At 41.0% G+C, this 20,709-nt stretch overlaps 1 protein-coding gene and 1 non-coding gene across 2 annotated transcripts in view; one reads left to right on the top strand and one right to left on the bottom strand.

Moving 5' to 3' along the window:
• Positions 1 to 13,524: 13,524 nt before the first annotated feature.
• LOC124978411 (U6 spliceosomal RNA) lies at positions 13,525 to 13,630 on the bottom strand. Its single transcript, XR_007107437.1, has one exon. It is a non-coding gene; the product is annotated as a U6 spliceosomal RNA (small nuclear RNA).
• Positions 13,631 to 15,775: 2,145 nt separating this feature from the next.
• Positions 15,776 to 20,709, top strand: part of Phf20 (PHD finger protein 20) — a 128,615-nt gene continuing 123,681 nt past the window's right edge. Inside the window, 1 exon segment of the mRNA XM_047538421.1 lies at positions 15,776 to 15,897. The gene's annotated coding sequence lies outside the window, so the exon portion shown is untranslated.

The following is a 20,709-nucleotide window of genomic DNA, read 5'->3' as shown; positions in this document are numbered from 1 at the left end:
CTGGGTTGGATTCTCAGCACCACATACAAATAAGTAAATAAAATAAAGGTACATCAACAACTAATAAAAATATTTTAAAATTTTTTAAAGGGCTGAGGATGTAGCTCAGTGGTAGAACTTCCCTGGGTTCAAATCTCCATACCAAAAAAAAAAAAAAATGCTTGAAGAAAAGATGTCTTCAAACAAGTTTGATGAAATCTATCAGTAACCTAATGAGGGCAAAAAGATTTGAAATGAGATTAAACACCTTAATTGGTGTAACTGCTCCAACATTTTGTGTCCTTAGACAAGTAACTTCTCAGAACACATCTACCAATTCCTCCTAAAAAATAAATGGAGGGCTGGGGAGATAACTCAGCTGGTAGAGTGCTTGCCTTGCAAGCACAAGGCCCTGAGTTCAATCCCCAGAACCCAAAAAAATAAAATAAAATAAAATAAGAATAAAATAAAAAAAATAATAAAAGATGAGGGGTTGAGCTGGGGTTGTGGTAGAGTGTTTGCCTAGCATGTGTGAGGCACTGGGTTCGATCCTCAGGACCACATAAAATATAAATAAATTTATTTACAAAAAGGTCAGGGATGAGGGGCTGGGGAAGTAGCTCAGTCGGTATTGCAAGCACAAGGCCCTGGGTTCAATCCCCAGCACCCAAAAAAAAAGGTCAGGGATGAAGCTCAGTGGTACACATAGCATGTGAGACCCTGGGTTCAATCCCCAGTACTAAGAAAAAAAAAAAGAAAGGGGGTAATCTTATTAGAAAGGCTAAGCTTCTCAGAACTAAACCAAAGCTGGTTACACTCCACTGGTTAGGTAGACAATAAATTAATGAATAAAGGTTCAGTAGCAGAGTGAAGTTTAAAGGATACGACATGCCCCCTAGATTTTTTGGTTTGTTTAGGAACATGACAGGCCAAAATTTGACCTTAAACTCTAGACTTCTTATTTGTGAAGAGAAAGGATTTAAGATCCAAATCACTTGAAGCTGGGCACCATGGTGCAGCCTTGTAATCCTGCACTTTGGGAGGATGAGGCAGGAAGATCGCAGGTTTATAAGCCAACCTCAGCAATTTAGCAAGACCTGTCTCAAAAAATAAGAAAAGATTAGGGATGTGGCTCAGTGTTAGAGCATTCCTGGGTTCAATCCCTAGTAGGGGGAAAAAAAATACAAATCACTTGATTGAACGTCCCTTAAATTGTTTTCCAGTCAAAGACCTCCGATTTAGCAGACAATCAAGAACACCAACTGGAAAAGTATTTTTTATATTTCAAAGAATATATCAAAAACATTACATGCTTTTCACTTTGTAAAACCACCCTCTGGTTCATGAGTATTGTATGTAAATTCATTTCCTTTTCATCATTCTCTTATTTGTGGAGAGAAGGTCAATGGTCACCATCAAGAACATTTTCTGTCTGGGCACAGTAGCCCAATCCTCTAACACTGGTGCACACCTGTAATCTCACTGACTCAGGAGGTTGAGGCAAGAGTATCACAAGTTCTAGGGCAACCTGGGCAACTTAGGGAGACCCTGTCACAAAAAATAAAAAAGGATGCCAGACTTGATGCATGCCTGTAATCCCAGCATCTTGGGAGGATGAGGCAGGACGATCAAGAGTTGAGAGCCAGCCTTAGCAACAGTGAGGTGCTAAGCAATTCAGTGAAACCCTGACTTTAATTAAATACAACATAGGACTGGGGATGTGGCTCAGTGGTTGAGTGTCCCTAAGTTCAATTCCCGATACCAAAAATATAGAAATAAAAATACAAAAACATAAAAAAGGCTGGGGATATAGTTCAGTGGTAGAGCACAGAACCCCTGAGTTTATTCCCAATACCAAAAAATAATAATAATAAATGAAGCAAGTATATAAAATATATAGGTATATATAAAATATATATGTGCATATGTGTGTATATAAATATACAAATATAGCTCAGTGGTAGAACACTTGGTTAACTATGAGCCAGCTTCTGAATTAGATACACAGCAGTATAAAAAAATGAACTAAATTTTTAGAGAGGAGGTCACGGCATAACAACAGGGCCTAGGATAGAGGACAAAATGGTGTACTCAGAATTTGCCTGAAAATTAAACATTTTGCCAGTGTAAGTTTTTTTTTTTTTTTTTTTAATATCCGTGTATGACTTTTTTTTTAATATTTTGGTTATTGATGAACCTTTATTTTATTCATTTATTTATATGCGATGCTGAGGATAGAACCCAGTGCCTCATACGTGTTAGGCAAGCATTCTACCACTGAGCCACAAACCCAGTCCCACACGTATGTTTTGTGTTATCTGGCTGTTGTTGTTGTTGTGTATGTGTGTGTGGTACTGGGGATTGAACCCCAAGGTGCTCTGCCACCTAGCTATATCCCCAGTCTTTATATTTTTTAATTAATTTTTTTGTTTTGTTTTAGTTGTAGGTGGACACAATACCTTTATTTTATTTTTATGTGGTGCTGAGGATCGAACCCAGGGCCTCACGCATACTAGGAAAGTGCTCTACCATTGAGTCACAACCCCACAACCCCAGCCCTTTTTTTTTTTTTTTTTTTTTTTTTTGGGTGCTGGGGATCAAACCCAGGGACTTGTGCAAGCACTCTACCGACTGAGCTATCTCCCCAGCCCCCCAGCCCCTTTTTAATTAATTAAGAAAAATTGTTGTTGTTGTTGTTGATGGACCTTTATTTTATTTATTTATTTATTTATTTATTTATTTATTTATTTATTTATTATACTCAGTGCTGAGGATCAAAACAGTGCCCAATACATGCTAGGAAAGTGTTCTACCACTGATCCACAACTACAGCCCTATATTTTTTGTTTTTGGTAATTTACCTAGGCTGACTAACTTTGTGGCATATGCCTGTAATTCCAGCAACTTGGGAGGCTGAAGACAGAAGGATCACAAGTTCAAAGCCAGCCTCAGTAATTTAGCAAGGCCCTAAGCAACTTATTTGAGACTCTGCCTCAAAATAAAAAACTAAAAGGTCTGAGGCTATAGCTCAGTGGTAAAATGCCCTTGGGTTCAATCCCAAGTGCCAAAATGAAAAATAAATAAATAAATAACCTAAGCTGGCCAGGCGTGTTGGCACACACCTGTAATCCCAGCTACATGGGTGACTGAGGCAGGAGGATCACAAGGTCAAGGCCAGCCTTGACAACTTGTTGAACCCAAAAGCAACTTAGCATCAGAAATAAAAAGGGCTGGGAACATAGTTCACTTGTAATGCACACCTGGATACAATTCCTAGTACCAAAACTTTATTTATTTATTTTTTTTTTGCGGTACTGGGGATCGAACTCAGGGCCTTGTGCTTTCAAGGCAAGCACTCTACCAACTGAGCTATCTCCCCAGCCCCCAAAACTTTAAAAAAAATAAAAATAAATAAATTGTCCAGGCTGACCTCAAGTTTGGCAATCCAGGACTAGAGTCTTTATAATTCCACAGTTTAGCTTTGATGCTCTAACAATTCTTCTTAAGCCACTAATGGGTAAAGGAGTCTTTTTGGCTTTTTTCTTTTTGTCACCATGACAATGGTAAATTCAAGTTCATTTTATACAGATGGAATTAATTTTACTACCCATGTGATCTTGGCCTGATTTAAGTAGAGAAATGATATCACCTCACCTAGATCCTGCTGAACTTGATTACCTAATTAATCTACTTACTAACTGAATTTGGCATAAGTTTCAAATATTTACCTGTTTATTGACCACAATATCAAGAGTGTTCTAGTGGCACGTCCTAAAGTAATGTACTTAAATTTGTGAGTATAGGTTGGGGTGTTGCTCAGTGGCAGAGCAAGTTTTTATCATATGTGAGACCCTGGATTCAATCCCCAACAACACACACACACACACACACACACAAATGATTAGTCCATAAGAAGAGATGATTTCAGGGGTATGTCCACAGCCATACGCGATGTTGGTACATGGGCTACAACTCTCATAACTGCTTAGGGTCACCGTCAATCTTTTTTACCAAACTCAAGATACATTTTCTTAAGATACTCTATAAACTAGAAAAAGAAACAACAATTGCTGTGTTTGCCAGAATTTAATCTTTGGTTGAAAGGTAAAGTGTTTTGAACTCCCCCTGGTTAAGGCAACAAAAATTAATGTGCACGCATAATATCCAGCCCAACGGAAAGCCAAAAGAATTGCCAAAACACCATTTTAGATTGAAAAGATATAAAAAAATACAAGCAGGGCACAGTGATACATGCGTGTAATCCCAGGTTTGAGAGGGTGAGGCAGGAGGATTGTGAGTTCAAAGCCAGCCTCAGCAACTTATCAAGGTGCTAAGTAACTCAGCAAGACCCTGTCTCTAAACAAAGTATTAAAAAAGGGTTGGAGATGTGGCTCAGTGGTTAAGCACACCTGATTCAATCCCTGGTTGAAAAAAAAAAAGGATACACTGAAAAGTATAATTTCTTTTTTTTTTCCTTTTTTTTTTCTTTTTGCTACTGGGGGTTTAACCCAGGGGCACTTTACCACTGAGCCAGTCCTCAATGGTAAATAAATAAAAAGGACATCCGCAATCCTTTTTATTTATTTTCATTTTGAGACAGGATCTCACTAAGTTGCTGAAGCTGGCCCCAAACTTGCAATCCTCCTTCTCAGCCTCCTGAGTGGCTGGGATTATAAGTGTGTGCCACCACTCCTGGCTAAAATATAATTTAGAACCTTATTTAGAGCTTATCAGTGAAATATGTTCTTTACTGAGTCATTCACTGAGTATTAGTACCTTTTATTTCTAATACTTTTTAGGATAATGTGTGAATGCAAAAGAATTTGAAAACATAGTTCCTTTCCTTCAATAATTTCCAGTTTATAGTTAAAGAACACTTGAAGATACATAGAACCATGTTCCAGATACTGTTTTGTATTGTAGTAATAAGATTTGCAAAGGGCTGGGGATGTAGCTTAGTGGTAGAACACTTCCCTAGCATATGTGAGGCTCTGTGTCTCCCCCCCACCCAGTACTAGAGAAACAAAAATAAAAAAGATTTTCATGAGCTCAACCCGAAACAATATAGCATTAATAAGAGCATATTTAAATAGCACTTCACACTTTATAAACCATTTTCTATATATTATCCCATTTATTTCTCTATATCTAAGTTTACCTGCTTGTATTGAATGTAATAAATTGAAGTCATCAGACTGATGGAAATAAGTACAGAATCTACTTCCAGAAGATGATTGATAAGGGTCATCAAAGCAGTTAAAGAGAATTGATTTTTTTTCTTTTCTTTTTCTTTGGGTGCTAGGAATCAAACCTGGGGTCTCACACATACCAAGCAAGCAGTCGACCACTGAGCTAGCTACATACCTAGCCCATTATGAAAGTTTTCAGAGGTTGACAGAATAATACATATGCCAGTCACCCATTTTAGAATTAACATTTCACACTATTTGCTCTATCAAATATTTGTTCATCTACCATCCTCTGTTCCTTTATTCATCTACCTTAATTTTTATATACTTTTTGAAGTGATTGTTGGGGCTGGGGTTGTGGCTTAGTGGTAGAGCACTCACCTAGCATGTGTAAGGCCCTGGATTCCATCCTCAATACCCCATAAAAAATTAAAATAGGGGCTGGGGAGATAGCTCAGTTGGTAGAGTGCTCACCTCATAAGCACAAGGCCCTGGGTTCAATCCCCAGCACCGCAAAATAAATAAATAAATAAATAAATAAAATAAAAAACAAAGGTATTGTGTCCACCTACAACTAAAAACCAAAATATATATAAAAAAAAAATAAAGTAATTGCGGTCATTAGTGCACTTCACCCCAAAACAATTTAACATTGCACAATCTTAACTAGGGTTTAATAGTTTCATAATTTTTTTCTAATGTTTTAAAATTTATATAGCATAAAATACAATGTACCAAGACAAGTTTTTATAAATGCATACATATTAGGGAATATTTTCTTAACTTTATTTAGAGTGAAGAATGGCCTGGCACAGTGGCACACCCATGTAGTGGCACACCCAGTAGTTCAGGAGGATTAGGAGTTCAAACAGCAACTTAGTGGGGCTGGGGAGATAGCTCAGTTGGTAGAGTGCTTGCCTTGTAAGCACAAGGCCCTGAGTTCGATCCCTAGCACCCCAAAAAAAAAAAAAAAAAAAAACAGCAACTTAGTGAGACTCTAAGCAATAGCAAGACCTTGTCTCAAAATAAAATATAAAAAAGGGCTGAGGATGTGTTTCAGTGGTTGAGCACCCCTGGGGTTCAATCCTCAGTACCAAAATAAATAATTTAAAAATAATAAAGTGAAGAAATGGCTGGGCATAGTGGTACTCATCTGTAATTCCAGAGACTCAGGAGGATGAGGAAGAAGGATTGCAAGTTGAAGGCCAGTCTGGCAATGTTGGGAGACCCTTTTTCAAAAAATTAAAAGGACTGGGGATGTAACTCAGTGGTAGAGTTCTCCTGGGCTCAATCCCCACTAATGCATAAATAAATAAATAAAGTGAAGGATAGAAGCAGACACAGAGGGTCAGAGAAAGCAATATATTTTACCCCAACATATCCTTATTTGACAATCTGAGAAATGAATAACTGCAAATTAGCAGGCAGAGTATTATTTTAAAACATCTGCTCATAGAAGCAAAAATAATGCAATCAAACATAGCATAGGAAGAGATTTAGGAATTAAGCAAATTAGCAATAAAGAGGAAGATTCTGCTGACAAGGCATCACAAGATGGAGATATACCTTGAATATGGTGGTTGGGAAACAAAAGAAGCATCAACTCACAGTAATTTTCAATGAAAGGCATGTGATTCCATGATATGACTGAATGAGCTTGTACAATGAATAGCCCAGAAAGACACAGCATCTCTGAAAGGATGTATCTAATAGACTCATTCTTTTTTGGAGCTGGAAAAAAAAAATCCTTTATTTTTTTGTAGGAGGTCCAGAGGGACATAACTTGTCGAAATCAGGGCCCACCCAATATATAAACAAAGCATCAGAGCTAAACATACACATCATAAACATGGCTTAAATGCTGTGGTTGTAAAAGAAACAAGGGATATTGACAAGAATGTGAAGAATTGGAACCCTTGTACATCAATGGTATGATTTTTTACAGTTTAATGATGCAGCTATTGTTGAAAACAATTTTGTCATTACTTAAAAAATTAAATAGAGGGTTGGTGATGTAGCTGCAGTGGCAGAGTGCTTGCCTAGCATTTATGAGGCCCTTCATTCAATCGCCAGTACAGCAGTCAGAAGAAAAGAATTTAAAAAAGAGAAAGAAGAAAAGAGAGAAAGAAGGAAGGAAGGAAGGAAAGAAAAAGAAAAGAAAAGAAAAATTGGGCATGGTGGTTTACATCTGTAATCCCAGCAATTCCGGAGGGTCAAACAGGAGGATTGCAAGTTTGAGACCAGCCTGGGCAATTTTAGCAAGACACTATCTCAAAGTATAAAGTAAGAGGGCAGCTGGAGTTGTGGCTCAGTGGTAGAGCACTTGCCTAGCATGCGTGAGGCACTGGGTTCAACTCTCAGCACCACATATAAATGAAAAAAGTAAAGGTCTATCAACATCTAGAAAGAAATTTTTTAAATAAATAAATAAAGTAAAAGGGGCTGGAGATGTAGTTCAGTGGCCCTTGAGTTTGATCTCTGCTCAAAAAGAAAAAAGCCAAGGGGGTGAGAAGAAACTCAATGATACAGTCAAGGAAAGCAGAGAAAGTGGACTAAGGTCTGAGAGTGAGAGTACATGTGATTGATTATCTGTTTCTCCTTAATTGTTCCTTCAGTGACTTTCTTTACTGATTCTATTCGGAACCTGAAATTTCGTTGTTGTTGTTTGTTTTGTTTGGGTATTGAGGATTGAACCTAGGGCTTCACATATGCCCTCTTTTACTGAGGTACACCCCCAGTGTAGAGAATTCAGATTGGATTTCAGATACTATTTCAACCCAAGGGAACTGTGGGTAAGGTGAAGTGAAGGGGGCGTTCTATTTCAAACCCACAAGTGTAGGGCAAAATAGAAGGGGGAGAGAGATTTTGGGTCTTAGTGAGCATACAAAAACAAATCCAGGGGTATTAGGGAGGCAGAGCTTCAATTATTAACAAGTTCACGTCTTCTCCTCACCCTTAAAAGCACATAATTACATGGATACATTCAATCATGCTTCTGTTTCTTGTCACACAGGTCCCATAAGTCACTTTTTCATTTTCTTTCTTTCTTTTCTTTTCTTTTTTTTTTTAATTTTGAACCCATGAAAATGTTTATTGAAGCATCATTTATAATTACTGGAAATGTTGTAAATTACCAGCATAGGGGAATTATTATTGCAACAGTGTTTATAAACATCCAAAAAAAAAAAAAAAAAGTGAGTGGACACTCTTTGTTATTCTTCTTTTCCTCCCCTTTTATTTCCCTAGCATAAGCCCATATATGTGTATGCATTCAGGGAGGGTGTGTGTGTGTGTGTGTGTGTGTGTGTGTGTGTGAATTTTATTTTATTTTATTTTATTTATTTTTTTTTTTTGGGTGCTGGGGATCAAACCCAGGGCCTTGTGCTTACAAGGCAAGCACGCTACCAACTGAGCTATCTCCCCAGCCCTTGTAAATTTTATTTTATTTTTTCAATTGCTGGAGTTTGAACCCCAGGTCTTGTATGTGCTAGGCAAGCATTCTATCCTGAGCTATACTCCTAGCCTGAATATAATTTCAGGTTTTTTGTTTGTTTTGTTTTTGACTTGGGATTAAACCCAGGACTTTGCACATGCCAGGCAAGCACTGTACCACTGAGCTACTTCCTCAGCCCTTTTTCTCAATTTTATTTAGAGACAGGGTCTCTCTTAAATTGCCCAGATTGGTCTCGAACTTGCAATCCTCCTGCCTCAGCCTCCTGAATTGTTCCAAGCATACTTTTTTAATGTTATCAAATTTATAATGTTTTCCTTAATGACTTATCTTTTACATGTTGTATGGCTATTTCCATCTATAATGGTTACAAAGATAATTTCTAGCAAGGCCTGTAATCTAAACTTCTCAGGAGGCCAAGGCAGGAGGACCATGAGGTTGAGACCAGTCCAGGCAATTTAGTAAAGCCCTGCCTCAAAAAAAAAAAAAAAAAAAAAAAGGTTTAGGGATGTAGCTCAGTGGTAGAGCTTCCCTGGGTTTAATCCCCAGTACCAGGGGGAAAAAAAAATCCTCAAAGGATTCATAAGACAGTAATGGAAAATGGAAACTGTACCAATGAGGAACAATAATTAGAGGGACACTTTATGTGTATGTCTTTTTATATATAATTTCTGGTATTTGAACCCTGTGACAGTATTTTTTTTTTTTTTTTTTTTTTTTTTTTTTTTTGTGGTGCTGGGGATTGAACCCAGGGCCTTGAGCTTAGGAGGCATGCACTCTACCAACTGAGCTATCTCCCCAGCCCCCCCCCCCGTGACAGTATTAACTATTTAAAAATAAATTACAAGCCAGGTGTGGTGGTGTGCACCTGTAATCATAGCATTTTGGGAGGCAGGAAGATTGAGAGTTCAAAGCCAGTCTAAGCAATTAAGCAAGGCCCTAAGCAACTTAGTGACACCCTGTCTTAAAATAAAAAATAAAGAAATAACTGGGAATGTGGCTCAGTGGTTAAGCACCCGGAGTTCAATTCCCAGTACCGACAAATTTAAAAAAAATAATTAATTACGAAGAGTTCAGAGTGTGGCTTTTTTCTAACCACAAATCTCTAGGGTTAAAATCCTTCCCCTTCTTTTTATCTCTGGGCTGGCAGAAGTTTCAACTCACAAGAAATATTTTTTAAGTATGCTTAAATGATAGGGAAGTGCCAGGCTCAGTGAGGCATGCCAGTAATCCCAGTGACTCCGGAGGCTGAAGCAGGAGGATTGCTACTTCAAAGCCAATCTCAGGAATTTAAATTACAGGGAATAGTGCCAGGTAATAGGGGTTCCCCAGGGACAAAGAAGAATAGGATATATCCTTGCCTCTTGAAGTAGAACAAGTGGATTTTTTTTTTCTTTTTTTTTTTTTTTTTTTTCTTTTTTTTCACAGTGCTGGGGATTGAATTCAGGGCCTCACACTTGCTGGACAAACACTGAGCTATAAGCCTGCCAAGTGGACTTTATCAATCTTTTTAGTGAGTAGGACAAAAATTAAAAATGTTCTCTCCCCCACCCCTTTGTTTTTCTGCTGTTGTTGTTGATACTGGGGATTGAATCTAGAGGTGGGAGCTACATTCCCAGCCCTTTTTATTTTTTATTTTGAAACAGGGTCTCAGTAAGTTGCCTAGGGCCGCACTAATTGACTGAGGCTGGTTCCAAACTTGTGATTGAGGAGCACACCACTGAGCCTGGCTTCTTGCTTTCTTATAATATTGCATAGTTTTGCTGGGCATAGTGGTACAGGCCTGTAATTACAGCTCCTGGGGAGGCTGAGGCAGGAGGATCACAAGTTCACAAGTTCAAAGCCAGTCCTCAGCAATTTAGTGAGATGCTGGGCAATTTAGTAAAACTGTGTCTCAAATTTTAAAAGTAAATAAAGGCTGGGTGTGGTTGTGTACCTGTAATCCCAGTGGCTATGGAGGATGACGCTGGAGAATTGCAAGGCCCTAAGCAATTTAGTGAGACCCTGTCTCTGAATAAATTATTCGAAAGGGGCTTGGGATGTGGCTCAGTGACTAAGTGTCCCTGGGTTCAATCCCCAGTACCAAAAAATAAATAATTTAAAAGGGCTGGGATGTAACTCAGTGGTAGAGTCCCTGGGTTCAATCTCCAGTACTGTAAAAAAAAAAAAAAAAAAAAAAAAAGAATAAGGAAAATAAAAATAAAATAGAAAAGACTCCCCCTCCCCCCCTTTTTGTACCAGGGATTGAACTCAGGGGGGCTTAACCACTGAGTTACATTCCCCAACCTTTTTTTTTTTTTTTTTTTTTTTTATGTTTTATTTAGAGACAGTGTCTCACTGAGTGGCTTAGGGCCTCACTAAGTTCCTGAGGCTGGCTTTAAGCTCTCGATCCTCCCTCCTCAGCCTCCTGAGCTGCTCCAGGCATGGGCCACCACACCCAGCTAAAATAGAAAAGAAATGAAGAAAAAAGCTATATAAATTGCAAAATGCAGTGGAGCTCTGGAATTTTCCATCAAGCCCAGATTGGAGAGACCTCAGACCAGGGCCAAGACTCCACGCTTTTCTGGGCCCCTAGTCCCTAGAAGTTCTTGAACTTCTCAGATGCTATGGTAACTGTGGTTTCTGGCTTCCTGAGTTCTCATACTCAGCTTTGTGCTGCAGAGATCACACCCTAGTTCCTGCTTTGGGGTCTGACATAATCAAGCTTGGTGTTATTCAGTTTGTGAGGTTTGTGAGAGCTAAGGGGCTTGCTTTTCTGTTTTAGTTCTCCCCTTTTGCCATGACAGACTCATTGTGAGTGCCTTGTAGTTGCATAAGGACAGAGTAAAAAGGTTTGTTGGATAGAGACTGAGAAAAATAATTTCTTAATTGAATGTCCTATCTCATATTAGGTCTTTAGTTCTACTTCTTTTTAGAGGGACTATTTTAAATATACTGGACCTTGAATGTATGCTAGGCAAGCACTGAATCATCAAGTTCCTTTTCCAGTCCCCCAAAAGAATATATATATAAACAAAGTAATGCTTAAGGAGGGCAAGGACTTTTCTATGCAGGGATTGGATGTTTCTTGTGTTACTGTATGCCTTGTGTGTATGAAGAGTTTTCTTATAGAGTTGTCATTTTATGGGCTAGGATGACTAAGTTCTGAAATAGTTGAATGCTTAGTAGGAGAGTTTCTATTTTCTAGAGTTGAGGCTACCATTCATAAACTCATTTACTCATTCACAACCACTAGTTGAATGCTACTCATGCAAAGAAAGACTCCTAAGAATTGAGATGTCAAGACCAAAATGTTAGTAAGGTGCTATGGAGGATCTTAAGGCAACAGATAGATGCTACTAAGAAGGCACAGGTAAAATTGGGCAATGTGGTGCATGCCTATAATCCCAGAAACTAAGGAGGCTGAGGCAGGAGGATTTCAAGTTTGTGGTCAGCCTCAGCAACGTAGGGCTGGGGATGTAGCTCAATGGTTATGTCCCTGCGTTCAATACTCAGTACCCCCCCGCCCCCCCCCCAAAAAAAAAAAAAGTAGGCAGTGGTGAGACCCAACCAAGTCTTACCACTTTATAAGTTGGAGCTCTCAGGTTAGCATTCTATTAATATCCAGTTTGGCAGAAGCTGGCAAGTCAGGTTTCTGCATGTTTTTTCATCAAAAAGACTGGTCCAGGAGGCTGAGGCAAGAGGATTGAGAGTTGAAAGCCAGCCTCAGCAAAAGCGAGACACGTAGCAACTCAGTGAGATCCTGTCTCTAAATAAAATACAAAATAGGGTTGGGGATGTTGCTCAGTGGTCAAGCGCCCCTGAGTTCAATCCCCAGTACTGCGCCCCACCCCCAAAAAAGAGTTCAACTATCAAGGTACTTTATTCATATCTGTGTCAGGTTTGTTGGTTCGTTTGTTTTTTTCCTGGTTAATGTTAGCTTCCTTCCCCATTTGGAGGAATATCTTTAGGGCATTCCTCTCCTCTTTCCCTGGCAGCATGGACTCATTCCTGTGACCTGAGATTGGCCAATCAGTGGTGGCTGCTGACCAAAACTTTGCCTCTTAACTGACTCAAAGACAGGGATATTAGGACTGAATTCCAACAGTGGTGCTGCTTCTTACTTAAACTGCCCTGATTTCCTGTTGATGCTCAGGGCCCCCAATATCCTTGTAATATAAATATCCTTGTAATACAAACCCTCCCCCCTTTTATCTTTTTTTCTTTTTGTGGCACTGGGGATTGAACCCAGGGACTTGTGTATGTGAGACAAACATTCTACCAATTGAGCTACATCCCTGGCCCTAATCCTCCCCCTTTTGTATTGAGGATTGAACCCAGGAATGCTTTGCCACTAAGTTACAACCCCAACTTTTTTTTCTTTGTTTGTTTTGCTTTGAGACAGTGTCTCACTAAATTGCTGAGGCTGGCTTTGAATTTGCAATCCTCCTGCCTTGGCCTCCAGAGTCACTGGGATTATAGAATGCCCAAAGTGAACAGCTGTAATTGTTTTTTGCTTGAACTTGCAACAGTGTCAATGCTTGTATTTGTATCAGACAAAAAGAATTTTAACTTACAAATTGTGCCAATTTCTTTACCAGGCTGTGAGCTCCTTGAGAATAAGGCCTAAAATCTCATTCTGCGCTGCATCCTTGGTACCTAGCACAATTCTGACTCTCAATAAATGCAGGAATGTTATAGTTTGTACGGGGCTGCAGAGTCCAGGATTCTTGGCAGTATCATGGTTTGTGGAGCAAGAAATCCTCTATATTACAATAGTCATTAATATGTGAGCAATTTCATGTTAATAAGCCTACAGTATCCTGAGGTCTTTTCTTCCTGTTATTTGAGCACTTGAATGAATGAATGGTTCTGGTCCTCAAAATGCCATTTTAAACAATATGAAAAAAAAAAAAGAAAAAATAATAAAAAGAAAAGTAAATATGATTTTTGCAAATTATCATTGTGGAAGAGCCATGCTAATCTTCTCTGTATTGTTACATTTTAGAATATATACCACCCAAATGAGCACAGCCAAAGTTTTTGTCGTTGTTTTTTTTAGGAACTCTTCCTAGGGGCTACCTCCTGCTCTCTCAGCTGAGGAACCCTCTTCATCTCAAGTTCTGATTTATTTATTTTGATTTGCTTATTTTTTGAGAATTGAACCCAGAGGTGTTCGCCAGTCCTTTTTATTTTGAGACACAGGGTCTTGCCAAATTGCTAAGGGTGGCCTCAAACTTGCCATCTTTCTGTATCAGTCTGCCCCCCCACCCCCACGGTGCTGGGGATCAAACCCAGGGCCTTGTGCTTGCAAGGCAAGCACTCTACTGACTGAACTATCTTCCCAGCCCCTGTATCAATCTCTTGAGTCTCTGGGATTATAGGTGTGTGCCACCACATCCAGCTCCAACCCTGATTCCAAAAAGCATCTCTTCTGTGGACTCAGTTTATAAAGATAATCTAATTTTTTCAATATTATTCTTTTTCTTTTAATTTCTTCCACAGGTACATATTGAATATCTATTATTTGCAAATTCTCACTCTTCAGTAGCAAAGAAGGTAGTCCCTACTTTTATCCCGGAAAATAGGACAATACAACCAAGAAAAATCATTCTATTCTCTCTTTCTCTCTTTTCATTTCTTTCTTTCCTTTCTTTCTCTCTCTTTCTTTCTTTCTTTTTTTTTTTTTTTTTCAGTGCTGGATGCCGAATCCACAGGGCCTTGTGCATGCTAAGCCTACACCCTACCATGAGCTCCACTCTCAGTTTAAAAGAGGAATCACAGTTTTTTAACCTTGTATACAATCAAGGGAACAAAAACAACATGAAATAATTAAAACTGTGTAAACTGCTCTATTGAAAATGAACAGAGTAATTGCGATGAAGGAGATGTGTGATCTTAGTGGAGCACTTCTAGATTATGTAGTTAAAGAGGACCTCACTGAGGAGATGATAAACTGAAGTTTCTATTAAGAAGAGTCAGCCTTATGAATAGCAACAGCCTATTCAATGGCCCAGAGGCTGGAAAGAGCCTAGAAACTGACAGAAAGGTCCTCTACAGTGGTGCATGCCTGTAATCCCAGTGAGTTGGGAACCTGACGCAGGATTGCAAGTATGAGGCCAGTCTGGGTAATTTAGCAAGGCCCTAACAAACCTTGGGAGACCTGTCTCAAAATTAAAAAAAAAAAAAAAAAAAATTAAAAATAAAAAAATAAAAAGGGCTGGTAAAGCACCGCCTGGGTTAAATTCCCAGTACAAAAAAACCCAACAAACAAAAAACCTGATAAAAAGTCAGTGTGGTCAGAGGATGAGTAAGGGGGTAGGATTCAGATGGAGAGACCGTTTGATGAGTTGTTTTAAGTAGAGCAATGACATGATTAGATTTATATTTTAAGTGAAATCTGGCTACCGTATCTTTTAAGTGTAAAATAGAGTCGTTATTGCCCCCATAAATAGCAAATTGTAGCATTTCTCCTTGGCACTTGCCAGGTTCCATTGAGAAAACATCGCAGAATCTTCTGTAGTCCGTGTAACTCGGACTTTGGTCCGGAGACAAAATACTGCTTCTTTCTTTCAACAGCAATTGATAGTCTTTTCTAGGAGTTAATGACCCAAAGTGGAGAGATGGGAGCAAAGTTCCTGACGTGAGAAAGAACCTGGCTCGTTTGAGGTCTCGAAAGACACTTGAGAATGTAGGGGAGCAGGATGTGTGAGAACGAAAGAGGCAGGTTAAGTTCAGACTTTGAAGAGCCTGATAAATCTAGGGGAAGACTTAGATCTTAATCTCGAGAAGAGAGGGAAACAGATTTGCAACGGAGGATGACGTTTTGAAAAGCTCTCCCCGTGTGAAGTATGGATTGAAAGGGACAAGAATAATGGGGTGCAGACCATGGCCAACTTGGAAAGAGGTGATGAAGCGTAGACCGGAGTGGTGGCAGGGTTATGGAAAGAAGTAGTAGGCAAAATTAACATGGGAAGAATGGTATCCAGTCCCGGGCTTCGCGTGGTCTCAGTGGTTAAACGTTGAGTGGGGACTTCGTGTTCCTGATGGAGTGCGGGCCTGGTTCCCGCGCGTCAGGGCCGTGGGCGTGGTCTGCAGGAGCCGTCGCCCGGGTGATCCGGCGGGGCGGGGCTGAGGGCGGGGCAGCTGGGGCGCTGCGTCACTCGGTGGTGGCGATGGTGCGTGTGTGTGGGGGGCGGGGGATACGCTGGGCGCGTCCCTGGGGTCACGTGGTGCGCAGCACGCAGAGTCCTTCTGTCGGTTGGTCCTGGAGCGGCGCAGCAGGAGCGGGGCCGTGAGGTGAGCTCGCGGCGAGGCGCGACAAGGCGAAGCCGGCTGGTCGTGGTTGGGTCGGGTCGGGCCCGCGCCGCGCGCGCGCCGTGCGGGCGGGAACGGTGAAGGACGCCACCGCTGCTTCAGTCCCCTGCCTGGCCCCACTCCCCTCCCGGCCCCGTTCGCCCAGCCGGGAGGGAGGCCTAGGGACCGCTGATGAGAGCGTGGCGGGCGTGCGAGCGGCGCCCAATCCCCGGGGTTGCCCGCAGGAATGATGGGGACCTCGGCCAATCAGCGCCGCCCGAGGGGGCTGGGCTGCGGGGTGCTGGCCCCGGGCACTGAGCGGGTCGTATTGGGGGTGTGTATGTTGGGGGTGGAGGTGAGCGCTAGGGCCGAACCTGAGCTGTGTGGTCCCTGAGAACCCCATCACCAGCCCCTGGCTGTTACCTTGTGATTTGTCAACGTGCTTTCTTTTATTACCTTTTAAATCTCATTCTGGGGAGCACACCCCTTTTTTCATGACCCCCATAATGGGAGTGCCCCCTTTATAGTTTTGAAAATCTGGCGGCCCACCCCTTTACTAAACTCCAACCCTGTGGTTTTATCTGTTTTTAAATTTCCCCAGAGGGTGTATCCCTTTCTCCCAAAACTGGGAAGCACACTCCCTTTTTCAAGCCTTCAATCTGAGTACTCCTTTTCCAATTCCGGGGTTCATCCCTGTAACAGGTCCTTCAAATCTGAGGTGCTGTAACCAAAGTTTTGGGATACTCTTTTTTTTTTTTTTTTTTTTTTATTTCGATACTGGGGATTGAACCCGGGGTGCTCTACCACTGAGCTACATCCCCCAAACCTTTTTATGTTTTGAGACAGAGTCTTGCTAAATTTCTGAGGCTGGCCTCGAATTTGCGATCTTCTCGCTTTAGCCTTTGGAGTCTCTGGGATTATAGGCCAGCGCCCGTGGGGATACTTTTTTATGCCCCACAATTCCAAGAAAGAATCTCCTTCCTAGGCCCCCAATTTGACAATATTTTCTCAGAATTTCTTTTTTACTGAGAATTGAACCCATTGGTGCTTTACCACTGACCCACATCCCTAGCCGATTTTATTTTTTATTTTGAGATGGGGGTCTCGCTAAATTGATGAGGGTCTTGCTTAATTGTTGAGGCTGCCCTCAAATTTGTAATCCTCCTGCCTCAGCCTCCCGAGCTGCTGGGATTACTTACAGGTTTGTGCCACTGGCCAGGCTGTCTCCAGAATTTGTTAAATTTAGGGGCCCCTTCCTTTTCTCAGCCCTTTAAAAACTGATGTTTATTGGTACATATTTCCAGTTTCTCAAATAAGGGAATTCACTGCCTTTCCCTGTCACTTATATTCTTGGGGTTGCACTTTTTTACCCGTTCCCCAAACTACTTGGTGGAGACTTACTTTCCTTCCTATCTGAGAGCATATTTACTTCCTGCATCCCCTAAATATATGAATGCACCACTCTGGGGGTGAGTGCTCTGTGGTTCTTGAGCATACCGTGCATACCCCCACCCCTTTTTTTCCTGTATTAGGGATGGGACCCAGGGACACTCTACCAGTGAGTTATACCCCTAGCTCTTTTTATTTGTAATTTTGATACAGGATTTCACCAGGTTTCCCAGATTGGTCTCAAACTTGTGATTCTCCTGCCTCAGCGTCAGGGTTACTTGGGATTATAGGCTAGCACCATGGCTCCCTTCCCCCGCTTCATACCTTTTTAGCTCTTTTGCATCCAAGATATTTTCATTTGTTTCCTTCCCTCTTTTGAACCACATTCCCCTTTAGGTGCTCTCCCAGTCTGGTCAGTGCACCCATTTCCTCTTCCTCTGGTGAGTGCATATCTTTGTTCAGCACAGCACTTTCTCTCTGCTTCCATGTTTTTTTTTTTTTTTTTCCTCCTAGGCACATTTCCTATAGTCACACCAACTGAACCCTCCAGATTCCCCTGCACCCCAGAGTCCATCTCCTAAAAGGAGATGCCTGAAAATTGCCTTTCATATGTCCATCATATGTCTATTGTTTATTTATTTTAAACAGTACTGGGGATTGAACCCAGAACTCCAGCATGCTAGACATTCTTTCTACCTCTGAGCTGCATCTCTGGCCATTTTTATGTTTTGTTTTGAGATAGGATCTCACTAAGTTGCCCAGGGTGGCCTTGAACTTGCCATCCTCCTACTTCAGCCTCCTGAGTGGCTGGGATTAAAGGCATGTGCCACTGTGCCTGGTTTATCTTTTATCTTTCTGCAAACAGGACTGCTTCTCTCTTGGTTTGCCCTATGCCCAGGCCTTTTTCTGGTTTCTAATTCCCTTTGGACACTGTTCTGTTTATCGAGTGGCTATAGAGATTCCCCCCTTTATTCTTTCTGTGTTGGAGGTGGAGGCCTGCCTGGCCTTCTGGCACAGGATTCAAATTGGAAAGGAAACCCTTTTCATTTCTTTGGTTATTCACAGAACTCTAATCCTCCTGGTGGTTTTCCTTCCCTTAGATTCTATTTGGGTGGGTTGTTTTCTCCTTTGCTTTATCTCCCCTTCACTGGAAAAAAGCCTTCAAGAGATTTTTCTAGTATTATATTGCTTCTAGCCTCCAAATTCTTCCCCTACACTGGCTTTCTTCCTTTTTTCAAGAAAAGAGGTTATTTGGGCAGGGGTGTAGCTCAGTGGTAGAGCTCTTGTTCATCCCCAGTAATGCAAAAAAGGTCATTTGAAGGAAATCCTTTGAATCCTTTTTTGTCCCTGGGGCGCAGGTTGGGGGTGGATATTTATCCTCTCCCATCATCTTCTCACTAATCTGCCAATCTTTGCCCCCAATCCCCCACTTTAAAAACCTATAGATATCTGGACATCTTCTCTCTTAAGAACCTCTTAGTAGATTCTTTCTTTTGTATGTCTCTCTCCCTTTCCAGATCTTTCTCAGGGTTCTCAACCTGAACCTCCAACCAGATTAATTTCTCCACAGCTGGAATCTCAAGTGCTTGGGGGATAATGACACCTCTGACCTTTCTCCCTTTTGGGAAGTACTTGAGTGTGCAGCTGCACGAGGCCTCAGTGGGGGAGAGCTTGGGGCTGAGAAGACACCAGTAGGACAAAGCAGGAATACTGCATTTTCAGGACCAAATCCTTCTGAATCTCATTTGGAAACTGGATATTTGCCAAGCACCTGCTTCCTAGGGATGCTGGGGGATTTAATGATACTCTGAGGAACCTGTAGGAATTAATGTGCCTTGTGGGGAGGTGCTCTGAACTCAGTTTTGGAACTTGAATATAATTAACCATTCTTTTGTTTTCTGAACAACTAAGCTGTTTTATATTTTTTGTGCATGAAGGCTCTAGAACTAAGTTGTAATATTTCAGGAAGTGAAATAGATCCCACACTTAGATCATGTGTTCATTGGTAAATACTAAATTAAAAAAAAAAAATTGGAGGTCTGTCTGAGTAGTATGTAATAAAATATGATATACTGAAAGTGAACAGGTACTTTGTCTCTTTATTTGCCTTTTGATACTTTATTTGTGTACTGCTTCTACAGTGCACTCTTAAAGTATTCTACACCAAGGCTTCTCAAACTGGAAGGTGCATACAGGTCACTTGCGGGTCTTCTTAAAATGCTGATTCTGATTTGGTAGGTCTAGGATGGGGTCTGAGTATTGATCTGCATTTCTGGTTTGCAGGTGTTAGTGAATTACGCTTGAATAGCAGTGTTTTAAACACAAAGCTGAAGATTTCTTGATGAAACAGAAAATAGGTAGTGGTTAATTGTGTGCTGGGGCATTGTTTTCTGTTTTTCTTTTCTCCAGATACACATCCCTTAAAGTTTGCACAAGGTTGTTGAAGGGGCCTATTAACTATACTCAACTACAGTTATCCTAGCACTTAGTTTTTAAAATTTGTTCCTTTTCTTTTTTGACATAGGGGTCTGTGATGCCCAGGCTGGTCTCGAATTCCTGGGCTTAAGAGATCCTCCTACCTCAGCTTCCTGAGTAGCTACAGGTGCATGTCACTGCATCTGGTTAGCACCATGACTAAAACTTCTTGGCTTCTGTGGCTATTATCATATTAAAATACATATTTAATTTTTTTTTTTTTTTGGGTGCTGGGGATCAGAACCCAGGGCCTTGTACTTACAAGGCAAGCGCTCTACAGACTGAACTATCTCCCCAGCCCCCATATTTAATTTTAATTGCTGAAATGTGAATGCAATTTTTTGGGCGGGTAGGTAGTGCTGATATTAGAACCCAGGGTCTTGTGCATGTGTCCTACCACTGAGCTGTGTCCTCAGCCCTCATATTCTTTTTTTTTTTTTTTTTTTTTTTTTTTCATATTCTTGACATAGTCTCATTCTAGTAAATACTGCATGGCCAACTTGGCTCTCCGGTTCTTCACCTGTCATTTTGCCACGAGTAGGGAGTCTGAGATAGTTCATATCCACAGTCACAGGTATTGGGATTTTCAAGGCGTCCTTCCTGGTTTTTCTGGCTTCTAGAAATGGTCCTGAGAAAGACCAGGGAAAAGGTAGGTGCCTGGATAACCACTGAGCCACATCCCTAGCCCTTTTTTGTATTTTATTAGAGACAGGGTCTTGCTGAGTTGCGTAGAGCCTTGCTCAGTTGCTGAGGCTAGCTTTGAACTCACGATCCTCCTGCCTCAGCCTCCCAAACCTGGGATTACAGGCATGTGCCACCTCGCCTGGCTAGGTGCCTGGAATTTGGATGGAAACTGCTGGCTCGTCTCTTTAAGTGGGTGCTCCCTAAGGCAGTGCTGGTGAGATGATGACATTCTTTGATGGAGATCATGGCTCATAATCTTTCTCCTTT

This window comes from Sciurus carolinensis, chromosome 2, assembly GCF_902686445.1.
Source record: "Sciurus carolinensis chromosome 2, mSciCar1.2, whole genome shotgun sequence".
NCBI classification, from domain to species: Eukaryota; Metazoa; Chordata; class Mammalia; order Rodentia; family Sciuridae; genus Sciurus; species Sciurus carolinensis.
This window is presented reverse-complemented; position numbering and strand designations above follow the sequence as displayed.